General features: G+C 39.3%; 1 long non-coding RNA gene across 1 annotated transcript; it reads left to right on the top strand.

Moving 5' to 3' along the window:
* Positions 1–252: 252 nt before the first annotated feature.
* Positions 253–23,136, top strand: LOC138153337 (uncharacterized). The gene is made up of 3 exons (XR_011166345.1): positions 253–327; positions 19,511–19,629; positions 22,389–23,136. It is a non-coding gene; the product is annotated as an uncharacterized lncRNA (long non-coding RNA).
* The last annotated feature ends 17 nt before the right edge of the window (positions 23,137–23,153 follow it).

Below are 23,153 nucleotides of genomic sequence, written 5' to 3'. Positions count from 1 at the left end.
GTAATTAAGATGGAGCTAGGTTAGGATCTAATTCAACAGTTTGGAGCCAGGGATTATTAAGTTTCTAATGGGAAATATTCAGATAATTAGACAGTTAGGAAAGCAGGTGCAATACACCTTGCAAATGTAAGGAATACTTAAAACTCCCACATTGGTTAGGAACCCCCCTACACATCAATGTCAATGCCAGGGTGTGGCCACTGTAGAGCTTGGGAATCAGTCAGTCAGTCTTCAAGAATTTACTAAACACCTCCTCTTTACCAGGCACTAATCCAGCCTTGAAGATTCAGAGACAAACCTGGTGGCAGTCAAGATTGTGGTGCAGAGGTAAGGACAAGTACAGACGTAATATTTCTCTGCTTCTACCTTTCAAACAGTTTCTGAAATTTCCCTATCCAATACTGTTTAAACATCTAATTGTAATTGGTCTCATTTTAATCAACATGCTCCATTTGCTCTTTCCCTGGGTCACGATAGAAATATAAGATTTCTTTATTTCATGTTTAGTTTTTCATATGGCTGTGTTTCTTCTATGTATATATCCACATGAATGTGGATCTGTGCCTTGAAACAGAAGTCTTTAGAGAGCAGGAGTCCTAACCATGTATAGGACGCCTAGCCTAACCCTATGCACAGATGGGCAATTAATAAGTTTTACATGATGATGATGGTGTCCCAGGGGCATGTGCTAGAATTTTTGTGCACGTTATTATGATTCTAGCTAGTCCAAACTTAGGCAGCTAGAACAAGGTTGATTTATGCCCAGAGAATACAGGTTTGGATCCTGTTTCTGGAAGCTGAAATCCTTTTCTTCCTCTATGGGACAGGTACAAAAGACAGCTGTGGAGTGACTCCTCCGCCCAAACCCTGCCAATGACCTGAATCCTTAGCAGTAAAGAACCACCCTTTCACAGGCTCTTACAGTTGGAGAAGGGGGAGGGGAAAATCTAACTCACTTTGCCAATTCAGTCCCCACCCCCTGCTTAACAGAACTACCTACTGTATTGAATTATATACAGTGGTTTTAGCCTAGAGACAAGGCTAAAACTATCCATTTTGTATAAGGCAGCAGATCAAACTGAAATCTGGATCCCACTAGCAAAAAATAGCCAATGCTTTATTCACCATGTCACTTGAACTTTCTCCTTAGGTCCTATAATTATTACATGAAATAGTCATGAGATTTCACCCACAACCCCATCTCACTGAATGATAGGGAAGGGACTATCTACTTGTATTTAAAAAATACAAAGATGAAACAGAGATCCAAGATTTACAATTGGACTTTGAATTAAACCCTGGGTGTTGATTACTAGTGATGCTAAATCATTACATACTGTCTGAACAAGGAACACCTGGGTGAATGACTTTGGCTTGAGTGTGTGTGTTGGGGAGGAAGATGGAAGGAAAGTGCAAGGAAAAGGTCTTGAATTCTGCTGTCAGATGAGTATGTAGAGAGAAAATTACATGGGAAAGTTACATTGGTTTGCCAGTCTTTCCTATTATAAGTGGCAGCATTGGCATTTCTGGTGTGACAAACTATGATCAACTAAGATTTCAAGTTATGTATGATTCTACAATAAGCATAAACACATGGAGAAGCCTAACATTTTACTTTAAGAATGGACTCCAAATGTAGAGGGCCTCCCCAAACTAACAGCATCAGAACAAGGTTATTTCTCAAATAAAAAAAAGACAAAATAAGTAAACAAACCAAAGTTTGGTGACAGCACTACCAGATGTGCTACAAAATTGAGAACATCTTATGTTCTCTCTGGCAAAAGAGAATTTAGTGAGGTAGGTTTCCTTCTGTCTATTCTGTATGAAGTAACTAGTGATGAGAGCCAGCATGGCAATCTAACCCAGACCTTTTACTTTGAAATCAACATAAAGCAGCTGCCATGAGTTCAGTTAGCTCAAGATGAAACTTCTGGCATAGTCAGAATGAAAACTGCCGTGTTTTCACGCCCAATATTCAATGAGTTCCTTGTTCTTATATCATTGACTATTCTTATTGATCTTCAAGAATCTAAACTTGAGAGCTAAGGAAAGTCCTAAAGGATCATTGTATTTCAAAAAGTTAAAACATATCTCATCCAAAATAAGTTGGATATTTTCTCTTAGAAACAAGAACGGACTAAGGGTAGGGATACTGAGATCTGTTCTTGCTCTGTGATTTGAAATACGAAATCCTTGCATTAGCTATAGAACAAGCAAAACTCAACAAAAGGTTGTTTGTATCATTCCCTACTTGTTTTATGTTTCTGGTGTCTGCAACTATATTTTAATCTGAAAAGAGCACTGAAGTTGGTGTTGAAATGATGCTTGGCAAGTCGTCTTTCCATGGTTACCTCATTTTGAGTGAATGAGTTTGGGGTTGAGGGTGGGGAGAGACACAAATGCAGCTTCTTACTGTTAGGTTCAGAAGTGTGTAAAAGATCTACTCTCAGGAAAGGGAAGTTTGTCATAATAGTCCTCTCCTTCCCAGGAGATTCTAAGAGAAAGAATGGCAGCCCCTTCTGGATGTATGTGAAAAATAAACAAATGACCCAAGGACATTGTGATTAAATGTGTAATTAAGCTGTGATTATTATTAATCTTTCTTTAGTCAATTGGAGGACATAACTAACTGGAAATGGGATGAGAGTAATGTCCAAAACTTTATTCAGGTGCAGGAAAACATATCTGAGAGATCATAGACTGTTAGAGGTGAAAGACACAGTGCTTATCCAGCCCAATCCTTCATTTTAAAGATAGAAAATTGAGTTCATGCAAAGTTAAGATACTTGTCCAAGATCATATAACTAGTTAGTGGCAAAGGTGGGATTCAAACCTTGGTTTCCCAACCCTGGGGAAAGTTCTCTATCCACTGGACTATTCTGCTTCCCTAGTCAACAATATGCTTCCTGTGCTTGATCTAAAAAGGAAGATTTTGTCATCTGGTGTACCAGACCCTCCAATGCAATAGCAACAACAACAAAGAAAGCAAACTACACAATACCAGTTTAAACTATGTTGATACATATTCAATTCGTAAGAGTTTGTCTGAATACCCCCCAAAGAAAAGCATTTTTGTGGTATTTCTCCTGGAAATCCCTCAAGAATAAGCAATGTGGTAATATTTCTAGTTGAAATATTGCAAGACGGCACTTTTTTTTTTTCCAGTGGGGCCAAAAGAAAAAGCCATGAGAAAATGTGCTTTCCTAAAAGGCATCTCGCCCCTCATGCAGTGTTTCTGATGGAAAGCAGCAGAACCCACAGGTGGTAACATTGTAATAATAGTGCTTTACATTTATACAGTGCCTTTGACCTATGAATCATAAAGTGCTTTACAAACATTAATTAATTAATCCTCCCAACACCCCTGCAAGGGAGGTAAATAATATTGCCAAGGTCTGTTGTTCACTGCAATTCTGTGACCATGGGAACAGCAACAGAATTATCTGGTGTTGAATTAGTTTGAGGCAAAGAATGAAGTGTTGGTATTTTGTTTCTCCTCAGAAAAAGGCAACCAGCTTGTATTCACTTTCAAGGTTTGAAACCTTAAATAACATTTCATTCTTATAAAAGTTAGATTTTTTTTAAAAAGTCACTGGAAAATACATATTATTTGACATGACATCCAATCCCAAGGTGCCATATCATGGCATGAACATCATGACCAATTTCTCCAGAATTTCTTCTGGACAGGGAAATTACTCAAGAAAAGTGTGGAAGGCTTCTATGTTCTTCCTATAAAAACTCTGCATTATAAAAGATCTGGATATGGTCAGGAAGAAGGTGAGAAATTGGAGTCAAATGATCTCCATTATAATCCTTGCTCTCACTACATATTTGTCTTAGACTTGGCTGCTTAACCTCTCTAGGCTTCAGCTTCCTCATGTGTAAAATGAAGAGGTGGGATTCGGTGACCTTTAGGGTACCACCCAGATCTAAATATATGGTTCTGCAATCTTTCATTGTTGAGTGAGAGTGAGGTAGTATTTTTGTTTGTGGTATATCATATTTCCCAGCCTCGATTTTTAATTTATACTGCTGCAAATTACCAACTCAGAAATTCTTTTTATGTTGATATTTTTATCTTTCTTACTTCCTATTGTACGATAGAATGAAAGAAACTGATAGATATAGGTATAGATATAGATATAGATATAGGTATAGATACACACTGGCCATTGTCTTCATTCTTGAAGAGGACCAAAATGACATCAGTATGCTAGGATCAAGTTTTGGTGTCTCCAACTTTGGCTCAGACCACAACAAGCTCAGGATGTTCTACCACAAGTAGGGTACATGTGAACATTTGGAATGGATTGCACCCCAAGATGCGTGCATCTTGCAATTCTTTTGAGTTATTTCAATTCTGCTTTGCTCATAGAATACCCTACCTTCTCTCATGTGGACATGATGAGTGGTCCTGTGTCAGTGTCTCCCATGTCACACAATCAATTCCAAAGTTCTTAAGACAGACCTTGAGAGTGTCCTTGTATCACTTCTTCTGACTACCATGTGAACACTTGCCCTATTTGAGTTCTCTATAACGTAGTCTTTTTGGCAAGCATACATTTTGCATTGAAACATACACACACATACACATACAAACAAATATATATAGAGATGTGCATATATACATATACAGTCATATGTATATGGCATATATACATATACATATACAGTCACATGTATACAGTATATATACATATATGTACATATAGTCACAACTCAAATTTATGGAATTTTTAGTGGTATGTGGATAAGGTGCCAGTCCTGGAGTCAGGAAAACTCATTTTCTTGAGTTCAAATCTGGCATCAGATACTTACTCAGTAAGTCACCTAACCCTGTTTTCCTTAGTTTCCTGCAAATGAGCTAGAGAATGAAATGGCAAACCATTCCAGTATCTTTGCCAAGAAAATCTTAAATGGGGTCACAAAGAAAAATGACTGAACAATAAACAACAACAAAAATACCTGAAAAAGAGCTGAGAGATTATCTCACCATTTTAAAGGATAAGAAACTGACAAGGAAAAAAAGAAAACGACTTGCCCAAGGTCATGGAAGTCATAAGTAGTACAATCTTTAATTCTAAAAACAATGGTCTTTTTAGTAAACATGATATATAATCCTCTTTTCTTGTTATATTTTATACTCATTTGAATTACATCAGAAAAGCCAAACATCCTTATTATTTCCAGTAGCCACACAGAGTTGAGAAAAAAAATAGAACTATGCAATAGGGTTGAGTTACTGATTCTCATTATGCATAGACTAATGTAGATATCTATTTGATTGACATAAGTGAATTTAAATATTCCACCATGCAGCACATTGCTTTTCCATTGAATTGTATTGCTCATGTATAAGTATCACATTCTTGATCACATCAAGCATTTTCATTCAACCAATACTGAATTACTTTTGTAAAAGCAAAAATGGCATGCAATAAGTAAGTATTTTTCAAGCCCTTCTCATATGCTGGGTAGAATATTAAGTACTGAAGATACAAGGACCAAAATAAAACATTCCCTGGGTTCAGGAAGCTTACATTTTGTCACGAGAAAAAATGTACACACATATGTCTATACAAAAGTGTACACAAAATAAATGATGATGGTGATGACAATAATCATGATAGCCATATGAAGTTATTTATGTTTTAAGATTTTAGAATTCCCAAGGTTGCATAGATGGTCTTAAAACTTTCCATTCAGTCTACATTGCATTTAAGAAGATGTATCATGCCAAATTTCTTTGTCCTATTGGGGACATAATATTACTCCAGGACAAAATTAATTTAAAAGCAAAAACCTTTTACATTTCTTGGAAGTAAATCTTAATGAGCCAAGCAGAATTCAATACTTACAGTTGGGGCTTTGTTGCCTTGGGTGAGTGTCTATATGTAATTTTTTTGGGGGAAAACTTAAATAATATAATTTTGTTTAAAATAACATTTGTAATTTCCTATTAAGGACATCAAAGTGGGGGAAAAGAGGTTTTAAAAGTGTTTTCAGCATGCCCTTGAGAATCTTTCATTCATAATTTATGCCCATTTTTCAGATGGCAAAATTGAAATCAAGAAAAGTTAAATTATTTACCACTAACCACACAAGAAATAAGGGGGAAATTGAGTCTAGTGTTTCACCACAGTTGCTCTACCACATTTAATGTAAAGCATGAAAAAGATTCCAGGGTTGGTGTTCAAAAGAAAATACCCTCACTGAAAAGAAAAAAAAAGATGAAAAAGAAGAATTTCTTTTTTAAATGTGGTTTAACTGGTCCCTGGAGAAGAATCGACACTAGCATCATTCTTACCACACTTTCTACCAGCCACATAATGAAGCAGTGTCATCCTCCAATGTGGAAATGCTTTCCCCCAAATATAAGGAAAAGGTCACATACCATTGAGCAAGCAAATGTTAATAAAATAAAATATTTGACAGATTACTGCTACATATACCTCCCCTCTCCCCATTTCAGTTGCTTGTAGTTTTAATGAGCATCAGCCTTGGCATCAGAAGAGCTGGTTTTAAGTTCTAGGTTTAACACTGACATTCTATGTGACTTTGGATAAATCCCTTCGTATCTCTGGACTTCAGTTTCTTCATTTGTAAAAATTACTGGAGTAGGTGAACTCTAAAACCCTAACATCATGTGTTTCTCTGAAGTGAATGAACTACATAAAAACAGACCTTTCCATCTTCAGGCAAATGAGCAGTTAGCATTTATAAAAATCATATATGATTTGAGCTAAAAGGTATCTTGGAGTTAATGAGGTCAAACTTTCATTCTGAAGATCAGAAAGGAAGGGGTGTTTATGAAGCATCTATCGCATAGTAGACACTATGCTAAGGTTTATAAATATTTTCTCATTTGATATACACAAAAACCCTGGGAGGTTTGTGCTATTGTTATTCTCATTTTATAGTTGAGAAACTGAGACAAACAAGGTTAAGTTACTTGCCAAGAATCAGACAGTTATTAAGTGCCTGAGGCTGAATTTGAACTCAAGGTCCTCCTGACTCCAGGGCTATATTCACTGCATCACCTAGCCGCCCTTACTTACCTGTTTCTTAGGTCTAGAAACCAAGGTCCAGAAAAGGTTAATGAGTTGCCTAAAGTATATTGCTAGTTTGTGACAGAGCCTGGACTAGAATCTAGGTTTCTTAATCGCTAATGCCAAGCTCTTTCCACTGCCTCCCAAATACTATCAAGAAATGCTTTATCTTCATAATTAGCGTTAAAGGATCCTTTCTTTTTTCCGCTTTTTGGAGGGCAATTGGGTTTAAGTGACTTGCCCAAGGTGACACGGCTAGTTTTTTTTGTTAAGTGTCTGAGGCCAGATTTGAACTCAGGTCCTCCTGACTCTAGGGCTGGTGTTCTATTAACTGCGCCACCTAGTCACCCCTAAAGGATCCTTTTTAGCCTTTAAAGTGTATACATTTAATTTTTTTTTAAACTAAGTAATTTTAAAATTGCAGGGGGCTATTAGAATACTAGTATAAGGAAGCTCCTTATCATTGAGACTGATGTGCACTTTATAGTTTTAGAGAGTTGCCTGGGGTGCTGAGAGGTTGTCAGCAAGTCTGTTGCACAGCATTTATTATACTCTTGCTATAACCAGGAGCTGGGCTAAGTGCTAGGGATACAAAATATGGCAGTTAGTCCCTGCCTTAACGGAACTCCATTCTAATGGAGAAGACAATATGTCAATAATTATGTATCCACAAGATGTATACAAGCCTAGATGGGAGACCAGAAAAGGTCTCCTAAAAATGAATTCTGAGCTAATCTTGAAGGAAGCCAGAGAAGCTAGAAGACAGAACTGAGGAAGAACATTCAAGGCATGGGAGGTTACTGGTATACAGGCACAGAGATTGGAGATGGTGCTATTGCAGAAGGGAGTAGTGTGAGATTTAGGAATAAAGGAAGGAAAGAGATTATGAAGAGCTCTAAATGCTAAACAAAGGACTTCATATTGAATCCTGGAGGTAATAGAGAGCCACGGGAATTTACTGAGCAGATAGGGGCTACGTGGTCATGTCTGCTTTCATAAAATAGCTTTGCAGCCTAGCGAAGGGTGAAGAGAGTGGACAGAAGTTTGAGGTAAGGTGACAAAAGAGAATGCTATTTTAATAATCCAGGTGACAGGTGATAAGGGCCTACAACAGGATGGAAATAGTGTGAGAGGAGAAATATGCTGTGAAGAGAGAATTATCAAAATTTAGCAATGGATATGTGAATTGACGGAGAACAGGGAATTAAAGATGATACCAGGGTTGTGAACCTAGATTATTTGGAGGATGGTAGTACCCTCAAAAGTAATGGGAAATTTCAGGGGAGGGAAAAGATATTGAATTCTGTTTTAAACTTCTAGATGTCTATGAGCTATCCATTTGGAGACATCCAAAAAGCAGTTTGTACTGCCAGAATATAGCTCCAGGGAGAAATTAGAGCTAGATATATAGAGCTATTAATCATCTGAATAGAGATAATAATTGAATCCATAGGAATTGAGGAGAGAATATAGGATAAAAAGAATAGAGTAAATAGAATCTTGGAGGACACTTAAGTTAGTGGTATAAGCAGTTCATCAAGTCAGGTAGAAGAAGAGTCATGAGAGAACAATGTAATGAAAATTTAGAGAACAAAGCATCCAGAAATAGAAAGAGATCCACAGTATCAAAAAATCCAGAGAGGGTGATAAGAATGAGTACTGACAAAAGGCATTCAGTGGTATCTGACTGTGACCCTGTTGGGGGTGTTCTTGGCAAAGATACTGGGTTTGTCATTTCCTTCTCTAGCTCATTTCACAGATGAGAAAGATGAGGTAAATAGGGTTAAGTACTTGCCTTTGATTACATGATTAGGAAGTATCTGAGGGCAGATTTGAACTCAGGTCTTCCTGATTTCAGTACTAGAATTCTATCCACTGTGCTACCATTGGTAACTGAAGAGAGCAGTTTCAGTTGAATGTTGAGGTCTGAAACCAGATTGAGAAAGTTTAGCAGAAAGTTAGAGGAGAGCAATTGAAGGCACAGATATTAGGATGATTTCTCAAGGATATTCACTAAAATTAGAGGAGAGACATAGAATAATACCTATTAGGGTTAGTAGGGTTAGAATTGAGTAAAGGGTTTTTATGGATAAAAGAGAGATGGTACTTTTGCAGGCATCCGGGAAGGAACTAGTAGACAGGGATAGATGATGAAAATAGAGTAGGAATGATTGAAAGGGAAATCTGTTTGAAACAATAATTCAATAATAAAAGTAGAGAGATTGATCCTGGTGAGGAGAAAGGCTACTTCTTCATCCAATATAGGAAGAAAGTAGATAGTAGGGAAAAATGTCTAAGTGATGTGAGATGAGGAGAACAGAAGAAAGGGAAGCTCACAGCACATATCCTCAATTGTTTAGGCAAAATATTAAGAAGATGTACCAAAGGGATGCCATTGGAAGCTTGAGGTGAGAAAAGAAAGCTTGAAACAGCAGCAGGGGAAAGGGGTATAGTGAATGAATTAGGAAAGGATAGATGATTGTTATGCTAAAGTAAGGGCACAGTTAATATTAAAAATAAACATGGTGAAATTGTCCATGGTTTTATAGTTCTGTCCAGCTCCATTGAGCAGCATGTGACTAGGATAGAAAAGTTAGAGGGATGAAGTCCTCCAGGGCTTTGATTTCACAAGTCATGACCAGTGATAGGATGAAGAGGTAAGATATTTGAGAATAGGAATTACAGAAGAATTGAGTTAGTTCAGCAAAGGGTTGAAATAGGGAATGCAGAAGAGTACACCTGGGGTAGAAGCAATGGCTTGGGAAAGCATTAAAAGGTAGAGAGAAAGAAGGTCAGGATGATGATGAACAGATTAAGAGTCATAAAGCAGGCTGTGGAGCCAAGATGGCAGAGTAGAAGCACAACCTTCCCTTGGCTCGTGCTTCCACCATCCCCAAGCCATGTAAAAAGGGGACTCTAAACAAACTCTGGAGCTGCAGAACCCACAAAATGACACAGAGAAGCTAACCTCCCCCTGAGGACAGCCCAGCAGGCCGGCAGGAATCGGCCAGCACAGCGCTCTGGGAGCCGAGCCCAGCTCCACGCCAAGGCTTCAGCCCCAGGGTGGGCCTGACCAGCCAGCCAGAGGGACTCCAGATCAGCAGCAGCTGTGGCCTTTTCCAGATTTATCAACACATAGATGCAAAGGACAAAGTGAGAGGTCAGTGCAGCCTGGACTTTGGGACTCAGTAGGTGGGAGTGTGTTGGCTTTTGCCCCCAGGGCGAGAAGCCGCTGAGACACCAGCACAGCCAGCCAGCGCCACACGGCACTCCTGGCCTGCAGAGTGTAGGGGGACCAAGCACCAATCTGAGAGGTAATCGCTCTTGCTTTAACCTGCTTGGATCTGGATTGCAGTCTAGGGTAGAGGTCCTGGGGTGTGTGTCCAGATGGCCAGAGTGTATGGAGACCTCAGAGAGGGCACCCATCTAATACCTCCAGCAGCTGAGAAAACCCCAGCATTTGGGATGAAAGCTTCCCTGTCTGGTGGCAGAGTCCTACTGTGGCAAAAAGCCCATGGGTCAAGTGACTGAGGGGCGACATGACAAGGCAAAGGAAACAAAGCAGACAGAAGATTCCAACATTACACTCCTATTTTGGGGACAAAAAGGAGCAAAGCATGGAACAGGGGGAAAACAGTGAAGTCAGAACTCCCTCACCAAAAGCTTCAAAGGAAAATACAAGCTGGTTACAGGCCACAGAGGACCTTAAGAAGCAGACAAGAGAAGTGGAGGAAAAATTGGGAAGAGAAATGAGAACAATGCAAGAAAATTATGAAATGAGAGTCAACAGCCTGACTGAGGAAAATAATACCTTAAAAAACAGACTGATTCAAATGTCAAAAGAGGCTCAAAAAGGCAATGAGGAGAAGAATGCCTTAAAAAGTTGAATTTGCCAGATGGAAAAAGAATCTCAAAAGCTGAATTAGGAGAATCATTGCTTCAGAATTAGACTGGAGCAAATGGAAGCTAATGACTTTATGAGAAATCAAGACGCTGTTAAACAGATCAAAACAAAGGAAAGAATAGAAGGCAATGTGAAATATCTCATGAGAAAAACCACTGAACTGGAAAATAGATTCAGGAGAGATAATTTAAAAATTATTGGACTACCTGAAAGCCATGACCAAAGTAAGAACCTAGAAATCATCCTCCAGGAAGTTCTCAAAGAAAACTGCCCTGATGTTTTAGTACCAGAGGGCAAAATAGAGGTTGAAAGAATCCACCAATCACCTCCTGAAAAAGATCCCAAAAAGAACACTCCTAGGAATATTATAGCCAGGTTCTGGAATTCCCAGATTAAGGAGAGAATATTACTAGCAGCCAGGAAGAAACAATTTGAATATTGTGGAAATAAAATCAGGATAACCCAGGATCTGGCAGCTTCTACACTGATGGATCGAAGGGCTTGGAATATGATATTCAAAGGAGCTCGGATTAAAACCAAGAGTCACCTACCCAGCAAAACTGAGTATCATGTTTCAGGGGAAAATATGGTCATTCAGTGGAATAGAGGACTTTCAAGCATTCTTGCTGAAAAAACCAGAGTTGAATAGAAAATTTGACATTCAGATAACAAGAAGCAAGAGAAGCATGAGAAGGTAAACAGGGAAAAGAAATCATAAGGAACTTATCAAAGTTGAACTATTAACATTCCTACATGGAAAAACAATATTTGTAACTTATGAAACTTTTCTCAGTAGTTGAAAGGATTAGAAATATATGTGTGTGTATGTATATGTCTATATATGAGGGTATATGGGCATATTTATGTGAATGTGTGTATCTATGTTTACAGGTATGCATAGATAGAGGGCACAGGACCAATTTAACAGGAAGGAATGATACTTAAAAGGTGAAATTAAGAGGTGAGAGGAATATAATGAGAGGAGATGAGGAGAGACAGATTGGGATAAACTATCTCATACAGAAGAGGAAAGGGAAAATGGTTACAATGGAGGGGAAGAATAGGAAGGCAAAAGGGAGTGGGGCAACCTTATTCCCATTGAATTTGGCTTGAGGATGGAATGAAATACACACTACATAGAGTATCTCACCCTCCAGTGGAGTAGTGGGGGAAGGGGAGGAAAGGGGGGATGATGGAAGGGAGGGCAGGCTGGCGGGGAGGTGTAATGGGAATGCAAATTTGGAAGATCTTCCCTGCCCCTAGGCTAAAGTGCACCTGAAGCCTGGGGAGGGAGGCTTGTTTTTCAGTAGATACTTTTTGATTGGCCAGTGGGTCAATAAGGTTGTTACATTCTCTGAACCAGGAGAAGGCTATATAAGCCCTGATATGAGGCTTTTTTGGGGGGGCTCACTTTGAGAAGTGTTCTGTGATTTGATCTGTATTCTGGGAAGCCGTTGTCCAGGGTCCCCCCGGCTTTGAAAAACCCAGATGTTGACTGGGTATGGATGTAATGGTTGGACAGTTTGGAAATCTGTCTACTTGATCTGTTTCTGTCTTGATAACTCTGCCTGTATACTTTGAAGTTCGGGGTGCTGACCTTTTCCCCCTGAACAAGGTAAACGATATATGTCTGACTGATTAAAGTAGGCTTGTTAACCCATTTTGAGTTGCTTTCCTTTATCAAAGCAGATCTAAGAACCTGTATGGGCAGCAAACCCTGAGGACGTGCTTGGGGTGCTTGCTGCTACAGGGGGGAAGTTGGAAGCACCCATTTTTGAAAAGGGATGGGATCAAAGTAGAGAATAGAACAAGTGGGAGGTGGGATAGGAGGGAGGGAAATATAGTCAGTCTTTTACAATATATCTACTATGTTATTGTTTTGCATTAGCCACACATGTACAACCTATACTGAACTGCTTATCTTCCCAGTAAGGTGTGATAGTAATGGCAATTAAAGATTCCCCTGTATTGGCTTGGTTTTCAAATTGATTGTATTAAAACCCAGAGCTTGTTAATCCCACCTGTGGGATGGACTTTTTGATGTGAAAAGAAAGTCCTGACTGGGAGGAGCTGGTGACGTAGATTTGGAGAGACAAGAGAGAGGCGGAAGTTCTTTTTGGAAGCAGCACCTCGTGTAGAGGGAGAGACTAAGAGATTGCTGGTGGCCGCTTTGAATTGCCCTGGACTTTTGAGACCTGCCCCCTGAGCTGCCAAGGACTGAGGAGACATGGCTGTCTTGCTGGTACTTTGTCTGTCTGTTTTGATGTTATTTTGCCAGATTTGTCCACTGGTGAAAGACTGTCCTGTTGAAGAAGTCCTGGAACCTGGCATTTGGTTAAGAAGGCCTGAGACTGTCCTGCAGACAGAGAGTGAATACTGTCCACTGGTGAGGGGCAGTACTGAGAGTGAATACTGTCCACTGATGAGGGACAGTACTGTTGTTGCAGGGGTCTGGAGACTGTCCGGCAGACAGAATGAATACTGTCCACTGGTGAAGGACAGTGCTGTTGTTGCAGGGGTCTGGGAGCCTTTCTGTTGGTTCAGAAGCCCTGAAGAAGGAATTTCTTGTTGTATGTTTACAGAAATCCTGGGAGAGGGCTTTGCTAATGTGTTCAGGGGTTCTAGGACTGTTCTACAGACAGAGGATAAATTCATGAAGGGACTGGCAATGTATCTTATGGCCTTGCTAAGCCTTGTCTCTCCAGGAACTAAGATTGCTGAGAACTTGCCTCGTGTCAAGATGAAGAAAAGACCTCCATTTGGGTATTAAGCGCTGTGTTTAAACTTGATGTAACTCTGGGGTAGATTCAATTGTGATCCAGGGGTGGGGAACTTTTGACCTTTTTGTGTTCTATGGTTGAGCAAATGAATGTATTTTACTTATGTTTGGAAACTAATCTCCATTTGAGAAGAGGGGCTTTGTGGTGGACTTAATTAAGGTATAGCCTAGGGGTGGAGAAGTATTTGGAACAGAGACTTTGTAATTGATTGAATGATTGGAAAGTCCTGGGGTGGGGTAGGCCTTGGAGATGATTTAATCACACTTAGTAAATGCTGTATTTTGAATGATGTCATGTTTTGATCTTCTCTGTTCTGGGTTTGTTACTGAATAAAATAGAGAGCACCTATGCTGGTATTTTGAACCTGGGAAGTTGCCTTTGCTTGGTATTACATTACATAAGGGTGGGTGACAAGGAAGGAAGGGAATGAATCTGGAATTCAAAGTTTTAAAATCAAATATTCAAATATATATATATGTATATATGTGTGTGTATATATATATACATATATATATATATATATATACTATTATTAATACTATCTTACACGTAATTGGGAAATAAGATATATATATAAGGCACTGAGGCATAGAGATCCACTGGAAAAGTCAAAAGGGATATGGGAGAAAATATGGGACAGAGCAGATTGGAAGAAGGGATATCCTGTGGGACTGCTATTTTGGGGCGGTGGGTAGGGGAAAAACAGGGAGAAAATTTGTAACTCAAAATCTGGCAGAAACGAATGATGTAAATCAGAAGTTTAAAAAAAAGAGTCATAAAGCACATGGAAAGAGAATTTAAAAAAAGATTAGTATCAGACAAAGGAATTTTGTAATTCATGAACATTGAAGCAGAATACTTATGGATGATGATAAAGTGAAATTAGCTGAGGGAGAAGTAGATCATGGGAATTAAGTAGATTGAGGAACTGGGAAATTAGAATACTTGAGAAAGTCCCATTATGTTTTTTGAATTATCCTAGTATGAGGGCAGGAATTGAGGAAAAAAAGAGACCAAGTCAGTCACTGAACCCAATGAGTAAGGAAGTAGATTGTCCCTAGGAGTAATAGAAAATAGCCATCAGGATCTGATTTGGGTGATAAATGTGGATAGCATGATCCTCAAGAGAAGAAGTTGCTGAGAAATGATGGCAAAAGAAAAGACTGAAAGTGAAAAGTCAAATGAATTCATTAAAGATCACATAGAATATAGACCATATATGCCAGAACCAGGACTTGAACCCAGGTCTTCCTCACTCTAAGGCTACCCTCTACCCACAATGCAATGCTGGTTCTCAAAAAAAAATACTTGCAGGAACAAAGAGGCATACTTAAATGGTTGACTGGAACAGTGGTAGACTGAGCTAGGTGTGTGGTTGGGGAAGGAACTTATCATCCCCATAACCAGATGGAACTGACAAGTTCACCGGTATGTCAAAGACTGAAATAGATCAGCACTCACCAGTCTGGAGATTAGATAAGAAGAAAGTTCTGTTTACTATAAAAGAAAACCTAAGAGTCTCAAAGATGAGAACTATCTCTAGAGTCTGAAAACTCTAGTTTGTGCTGACACAAGGATATAACCAATGGATACTTGATGTAATAGGATGTGATAGGATGTAATTACTAGATATCTAAATGTGTGATGGGGTGAAAACGGAATGGTGTCTAGATAGGCAAACATTTGACTTACCTTCTTAGTACCATTAGACTGTTTCAGATAAACAAAAATACCAGTCCCTTACTTAGAACAAAACTATACTCATTCTACTAAAGCTCGACAAAGACTTTTGAAATCCTGAATTCCTCTCAATGCAATAGCTGGATGTTTACGTATTTAGACTGGTATTGGCCAGGTCTTTGCTTTCCTTTGGCTTCCTTGTAGGGAGGAAATTGTCCAGTTCATTTGGGCCAAAACACACTTTGGATATATTCTACATTTTCTACTTCCTCCATGTGTCGCAACTATTCACTCAGGCATGAACATTTTTAGTTAAATTGGTATTTGTTTCTAAGTTTTATTAATGTTATACATTTTAACAAAGAATTTCAGGTGCACAACAACAAAACACACACACATAAGCCTTTAGAAAACTTGTTTTCAGCCCATAAATGACTTTCTTTCTTTCCCTTCCTCATCTTGGGCCTGAAAAACATCCATCTATATTCCCTAAGGTTGTTACTACTTTAAAAATTGGACTTCAATTGATTTATTTTCCTATTGTTTAATTGGGATTCAAAAAGACTTATTGAATTATCTTCACAAATATAAATTGTTTGCCATTATCCATCAAAGGAATTAGCTTACACAATAATACATTTTACCTCAAACATTTATCCTCATTAATATTCATAAAGCTATCCTAATCCTATTAAAACATGAAAATGCTTTGTGATGCTGCTATAGTCACTAAGGTGTAAAACAAAAAAATACAGCCATGTCATATCAATTGGTTTTCTTGTTTTTCTGGTTCCTGTCATCAAGGTAGGCAGCAGATTTTAGTAAATACAAAGCTGTCCTCAGAGTAAGGAAGACCTGCATTCTTCATTCTTCCATATACATGCTATGTGACCCTGCTCAAGTCATATAACCTCAATACTCTAGACAACTCTCCACGAACATAAGTTGTGGAAAAGAGTGACAATTTGTATTGGTTGAAAGAGTTTCTTCATCCAGGATTTCTCTATACCTGTGAAATCAAAAATTAAATCGCTATCTCTATCCTTATTATCAAAGCATTAAAAAAAATGATAGGTTGCTTTGGCTTTTTGTTTATTTTTAACAATGCCGTGGAAAAAGCACTGGTTCTGAAATCAGAGGACTTGGGATCAAATTCTACACTCTGTCACTACCCATGTGACCTTAGGCAAATGGCAACTTCTCTTGACCCCATTTTGCTCATCTGCATAATAACATAGAATAAATATTCATCTGGCTCTATCTCTATGATGCTACTCTAACAGTGAATAGATAAAAGAGGTTTGGGAGAGGTTTGGGGGAGCTCAGTGGTGCAGTAAATTGAGTGCTGGGCCTGGAGTCAGGAAGACTTATCTTCCCGAGTTCAAATCCTACTTACTAGCTGTGCCAACTTTGGGCAAGTCATTTAATCCTGTTTAACTCAATTTCCTCATCTTTAAAATGAGCTGGAGAAGGAAATGAAAAACCACTATAGTATCTCTGCCAAGAAAACTCCAAATAGGACCATGAGGAGTTGGACACAACTGAAGGAGAAGGGGTTTGGTTGAATGGGAGCTACTTGTTATTTTCCTTCTCTGGCCTCCATCCTCTTGTGGGTGGAATGTCTCTTTCCCAGGTCTGAACCCTCCTTTCCTAACTTCCTTCTTCAGAAGTTCCTGTTGGGCAGACTTTTCCCTTAATGACTCTCCTTGCTCCAGTCCAGAGGTTGCCATAGGAAAAAGTTAGCTCTTTAACCTTCTAGGGGAGAGAGATGGAAATTAGTCTGAGGTTAACACCTTAGAGGTACTTTTCTCTGTTTTTACTAACCAGTGCCTTATGTTAAAAATCTACATACTCCCTTTATTCCAGGAAATCCAGGATGGTCCATATTCATTTCATCCTTTTCCTGCTTTGGGAAAGTTATAATCATATATATTAATGAAATTTCTACAATTTCTCTCAAACCCTCAAAGGGTAATAATAATGATATTTGGCATTTAAGCTTTTAAAGTTTGTTTACAAAGCACTTTAAATATATTATCTCATTTGATCCAGGTGCTAATATTATCCCCATTTTATAGATGAGGTAATTTAAGTTGAGAATTAAAGTTACTTGCAAAGGGACACATGGATAGTAAATATCTGAGGAAGGATTTTAATTTGTCTTCCTTATTTCAAGGAATAAAACAAGCAACAGGCTACGTAGATGTCTCAAATCCCAGAAAATGAAAAGGATAGTCTCCTGTTTCTCTCTGTATCCTCAGCCAACTACTGCCCCATTCAACACTCCATTTAGTTCCTCACACATTCTCACACTAACATACAGTAAAGTGCAATCAATTAACAAGGTTGTTTTTTTTGTTTTGTTTTTTAAGAACAAATGCCCAAATAGAAAGCAAGTATTATCAGAGAAAAGTGAAGGATGTGATTTAGGCCTTAGCAGAGAGTCAGAGCAAGGTAAGGAGACAGGAGGTAGGAGATTTGTGCCTTAATTCTTAGCATTAGAGACAGACCCTGAAGTTCTCATGACTTCTTTCAACTGCAATCTTTTTCCCAGCACCTCTTTCCTAAAGAGGATTATGCCAGCAGGGGCTGCAACTGCAACAATAGTAATGCTAGGCACCCACCTGGAATTCTGGCCTTCTTTCCTTTCCCATAATTTTTTTTCTTTCTTTTTTTTTAGTCCTCCTAAATTATGCATATTGTCTGCCTTCTCTCCTCTCCCTCAATAGATTTCTATTCCCTTCTTTCCCACAGAACAGGTAAAGGGCTCATATGGGTCACAATGTCATGACTCCAAGGGACCAGAACCTCATGTCCCTCTGAGCACATTGTCTCTATTATACTATGAACTTAAACCCTTAAGGTCAGAGACTGTGTCCCCAGTGTCCAGTCTAGTGTAGTTATAATACATCTGGCACACGCTGTTGTTCATTCTTTTCAGTCATGTCTGACTTTGTTGGAGTTTTCTTGGCAAAGACACTGGAGTGATACTGCATTTCCTTCTCCAGTTCATTTCACAGATAAGGAAACTGAGGCAAACAGGGTTAAGTGACTGGCCCAGGGTCACAGAGCCAGTAAGTGTCAGAGGCCAGATTTGAACTCAGGAATATGAGTCTTCCTAACTCCAGGCCCAGCACTCTATCCCCAATGACACTTAGCTGGCAATAATAGATGCTAAATAAATGCTTCTTATTGTTGAATGAAAAATAGCACTGTTATTACAACCATAAAAGATAAGACATCTTTGTGGATATTTTTATTTTAAAATCTTCCAATTTCTTGGGGAATCTTGCTCCTTACCCCAGGGTTTTTCCCTCTTACTGATTTGTAGGAGCAGTGTTAAAGACACAGGACCAAATAATAAAGATAATTACATGGCAATTATTTATAATAATGCTTGCTATACAATATATTAATATAAATCTATATACAACATATCTAATTTATAAAATATAGAATTTATATAACATATATAAATTATATTTACTTGCACATGTATATGTTGTCTCTCCTTATAGAATCTTTGATCTTTGAGAGCAATGAGCCCAGCACAGTACCTGGCATATTATATATACTGGCCTCAGAGTCAGGAAAACCTATGTTTGGGTCCTCTGATATATGAAGGCCTCTTGACCTTCAACAAGTTATTCTCTAGGATTATTAATTGAAAGAAAGTACCCATCTGCAACAGTAGAGGAAGTTTCTTAGGAGAAGCTCCTTATCAATGAAATTACATCTGGTCAATAATAACAACAACAAATAATTCATATTTACTGTCTATACTGCTTTAAAGGATTGCAAAACAATTGACCCTGAGTGTCAATTTGGACCATAGTGTTAGAGCTCAAAGAAACCTCTGAGGTTAATAAATCCAACTCCCTCATTTTTCGGTTGAAGAAATTGAGGCCTCGAAAGATAAAGGAACTTGCCCAAGGTGACAGAGGTATTAGGTTGACTGAGCTGGGATTTGAGTATGGATTTTGTGCTCTTTTCTCAGCAGCACATTTAAGCTTAAAAAAAAAGTATTTCTCAGGATGAGTTTTTAGGTTGTTTTGAGAGATTTTTTATTGTTTGTTTATTTTTTTTTCCATCAGCAACAGCTCTGGGAGCTGTTTGTATTTGTTGTTGTCATTCCTGTCAACTCTATCACCACAATTCATTTTCTTTGGCTGGCTGCTGCTAAGAGAAGTCTCCTGGCTCTAGCTTTGAAAAGGTAAGGATATTTATCTCTTCCTTTGTCACACTTTATAAACAGAATTCCTAGTGAGCTCCAGGACTGCTGTGTTTGGGGGTCACTAAAAGAGCAGCTAACTATTGGACACCATGTTTGGATTCTCGCCCCCACACAACAGCTCAGCATTACCAAACTGTTAATCACTGCCAAAGACGCCAGGCCTACCATAGCTCATAAGGATGTTGTTTCCCTTCCCCAACTCGTACCCCCAAAGTAGATCTTTCTACATTTCGTATCAGATTTCATTGTTAAGTAGAAAACTGAGACCAAGTTCTCTGGATGGTAATTTAAAGTGAAGGGGATTTTCTTTAGGTCTAGCTGCTAAAAGTTTCCTAAGGCATTTAATCCGAGAGTGCTCACCAATCAGTGGCACACAACTCAAATTTGTATACTTGAACAGGTTTGGATATGTTATCCCAGCCTCTCTTAACCTTCTCTCCTTGCTATATAATTCCATAAGCCCAGTTCTCCCACCCACAGAGCTTTGGTCCCCTTGCTGGACCTCCCCACTTTGTATTTCATTATACCTTTTATTTTAGGTTTATGCTACTGTGACCAGTTAAAAAGTGAAGAGTTGCTTCAAGTAGCTAGAGTGTTCTTGTTGGGTAGTTTCCAAACAGCCCAAATGATTGTATTGCCTTCTTCAGTGAATGAACTGAAACGTCTGTGAGTTCTTATGTTGTATTTGTATAATCATGAAAACAGAAGGGTCCTCATGTTTCTTTCTTTTTTTTTTTTTTTGCTTTTTGGAGGACAATTGGGGTTAAGTGACTTGCCCAAGGTCACAAGGCTAGTTTTTGTGTTAAGTGTCTGAGGCTGGATCCAAACCCAGGTTCTCCTGACTCCAGGGCCAGTGCTCTATTCACCTAGCTGCCCCTTCTCATGTTTCTTTCAGTACCCACAATTATTGTTTATCCATCATTTTCGAAGAAGACCAATGACATCATGGATGATACCTTGATTTGCAAATGAATTGGATTTAAGTGAGGCAGTTACACAAAGTGTTAGCCTCACTCTCTTTTCCTGAGTCATTGAAGTCCAGCTGCAGGACAAAAGTCAGGATGCCTGGCAATGGTCAAGAATGCAGTAGATGACTTTGGTATCTTCAATGCCTGACTAAGCTCTAAGTGTTCCACAGTGCCTGCGTTAGCTGCCTTCATGGCCATTGGAACTAATTGTCCTCATCCACCCATTCTATGGGAGTGGGGGGTGGGGGAAAGTTTTTACATGCTTGAGGTAGACATCCCCCTATATTTCTTGAAAGACTAATATGGGTACTATCCCCCAGACTCTAAGACAAAAATGACCATTGGCAGTGTGAATAGAGAAGAGAAATAGCTATCAAAATAATCTACTGGGACAGGTACAATCCACTTTTAGTTGATTTCACTTAGTAATTGGATCTAAACCAGTGTTTGCCTCTCTCACCTAAAATACTACCTTAATTCAATCAATTAGTCAATCAGTTAACCAATCCTTAAGCTCCTGTTATATGCCAGGCACTATGCCAGCCTCCCTGCCCTCAAGGAACCTACATTTCTCAAGGAGAGACAACATGTATAAGAAATTCAAATAAAAATAAGAGCTAAATTTTATTTAGTGCTTTAATGTTTGCAAAACACTTCACAAACATTTCATTTAATCCTCAAAACAACCCTGGGCAGTAGGGACTATTTTCGTCTTCATTTTACAGATGTGAAAACTGGAGCAAACAGAAGTTAACTGACTTGCATATAGTTAATAAATGTCTATGACAGAATTTGAACTAAGTTCCTCCTGACTCCAACTCCAGCATTCTTTCAGTGTACAAGCTAGCTGCAAATGTTGTTGTTATTCAATTGTTTTAGTTGTGTCCAAGTCTATGACCCATTTGGGGTTTTCTTGGAAAAGATATTAGAGAAGTTTATCATTTCCTTCTCCAGTTCATTTTATAAATTAGGAAACTGAGACAAACAGGATTAAGTGACTTGCCCAGGGCCACATAGTTAGGAAATATTTGAGGACAGATTTGAACTCTGGTCTTCCTGACTATAGGCCAGGTACTCTACAAATCTACGGACCTGCTGTAGATGTATATAGAAAAGTACATACATGTACCTTGTGCAGCTGTGTCGTACATTGGGTTGATGTAATGGGAATGCAAATTTGGAAGATCTTCCCTGCCCCTAGGCTAAAGTGCACCTGAAGCCTGGGGTGGGAGGCTTGTTTTTCAGTAGATACTTCTTGATTGGCCAGTGAGTCAATAAGGTTGTTACATTCTCTGAGCCAGGAGAAGGCTATATAAGCCCTGATGTGTAGCTTTGTTTTGGGGGCTCACTTTGAGAAGTGTTCTGTGATTTGATATGGATTCTGGGAAGCCGTTGTCCAGGGCCCCCCTGGCTTTGAAAAACCCAGATGTAGAAACCCAGATGTTGACTGGGTATAGATGTAATGGTTGGACAGCTTGGAAATCTGTCTACTTGATCTGTTTCTGTCTTGCCTGTATACTTTGAAGTTCGGGGTGCTGACCTTTTTCCCCTGAACAAGGTAAACGATATATGTCTGACTGATTAAAGTAAGCTTGTTAACCCATTTTGAGTTGCTTTCCTTTATCAAAGCAGATCCAAGAACCTGTATGGGCAGCCACCCTGAGGAGGCTTGGGGTGCTTGCTGCTACAAAATGGCGTCACGAACAGCATCTGCAGAGTAAAAGGAAAGTATGGGGGCTGGGATAATTGTTTGTTTCCCAATTGTGGTAGCTGTGACTCTGTGGAGACATGGACCAGGAGAGAAGAATGGCCTGCGTGCGGACTTCGCTGAGCTGAGAGCAGGAATGGTGAGCTGCCTGCATCAGGACCTGGGCAGAAGCCAGGAGCAGCTGCCGCCTGCGAGAGGAGAAGGAGCCCAGGAGTTCGGAATTCAGCCACTGGAAAAGATAAGAACTGAGCAGCAAAGCAGGGGCACTGAGTGTGTTTCCTGGCTGCATCCCACAGTTTGGGACCCAGGGGGAGGATGGACTTGTGACTATGGTGGGTGGGATGAAGTGCCTTGGATCCCCAGGGACCCCACCTTGTTGGTTTTGTTGCCCAGCCCCCTCTCTGTACTTGGAAGCTGGGGCTGGAGCTGTGTGAGGGGAAGGACACTCCCCTCCCCCCAGAACTTTGTTTGAACTCTTGTTTTGAACTGAAGTGATAATGTTATGTACTTTGTGTTTGTTTAAGGCCCAGTGGCCACTTTGGTAACTTTAGTTCTGTACCTTGAAAATGTGACCTAAGAGATGTTTAGTGCTAATTCAAAAGTAAATTGTCTATGCTATGGGCATGAAAGATCTTGGGACCTAATATAATGGGAATGCAAATTTGGAAGATCTTCCCTGCCCCTAGGCTAAAGTGCACCTGAAGCCTGGGGAGGGAGGCTTGTTTTTCAGTAGATACTTCTTGATTGGCCAGTGAGTCAATAAGGTTGTTACATTCTCTGAGCCAGGAGAAGGCTATATAAGCCCTGATGTGTAGCTTTGTTTTGGG

This window comes from Petaurus breviceps, unplaced genomic scaffold (genome assembly GCF_028583685.1).
Source record: "Petaurus breviceps papuanus isolate PSGF00001 unplaced genomic scaffold, PetGlider_PUasm1.0 90977, whole genome shotgun sequence".
NCBI classification, from domain to species: Eukaryota; Metazoa; Chordata; class Mammalia; order Diprotodontia; family Petauridae; genus Petaurus; species Petaurus breviceps.
This window is presented reverse-complemented; position numbering and strand designations above follow the sequence as displayed.